Raw genomic sequence first — 871 nt, forward strand, 5'->3', positions numbered from 1 at the left:
CAGCCATGGCCATGTGGAGAGAGGGGAGAAAGGAGGAGGGGAAGGAGGGCAAGAGGTGAGAGTAAGAGTAAGAAGTTAAGTGTAGAAACTAAGGTCTTCTCAAGAAATCTTACTAGAGTACATAGGCATCCATGCACACACACACTCACACACACATACACACACCAGCTGCACACACAGCAGCTGCACACAGTCTTTCCATCGTTCACAAGACTCAGAGTGAGTCTTAAACTTAAATATGAACTGCAAAGTGTAGAAGTTGTGCGAGAGAACCCAGAGAAAACTAGGGCTGGATAATGGGCATGGTTCACAACTCCAAGGCAACTCAGCCTGCTAGGAAACCACTCTATTAAGTTACAAGGCCATTCTAGCCATCCTTTCCAAATGCAAGATGTATGTGCATACTCTGAACAGAGATGTCACCTATAGGGAAGCTTACCCAGGTGGAGGAGAGCTCCACATCTCTGACTGGGGCTCAGTTTGTGGCCACAAGGACAATAGAGAGAGACAGACAGCACCATATACCCTGCTGCTGACCCCATCTCACCCTTGGGACTACACGGGCTGGCTCCAGCTGCTCAGCTGCCTGCTTCTTCCTGTCTGGGTTGGAGTTCCCTTGCTCACTGTGAAGGGCTTCTGGTCTCTCCCATGCAGTGCACTCCTCATAAGTCAGGGCAGCTGTGTTCAAAGCACAGTTTGTTCTTGCCCTGCCTCACTCTTAGAGCAAACCCCACACTTGACAGAGCTGGATGCCATTCTGGTGATATTTTGAATTCCAGAGTGAGAAGCTATTCCAATGAAACAAAAAACTTAACATACCGTTAGCAGAAACCACTCACTGTCATTATGATGATATGACAAGCTAATAACT

This window comes from Mastomys coucha, unplaced genomic scaffold (genome assembly GCF_008632895.1).
Source record: "Mastomys coucha isolate ucsf_1 unplaced genomic scaffold, UCSF_Mcou_1 pScaffold21, whole genome shotgun sequence".
Lineage (NCBI taxonomy): Eukaryota > Metazoa > Chordata > Mammalia > Rodentia > Muridae > Mastomys > Mastomys coucha.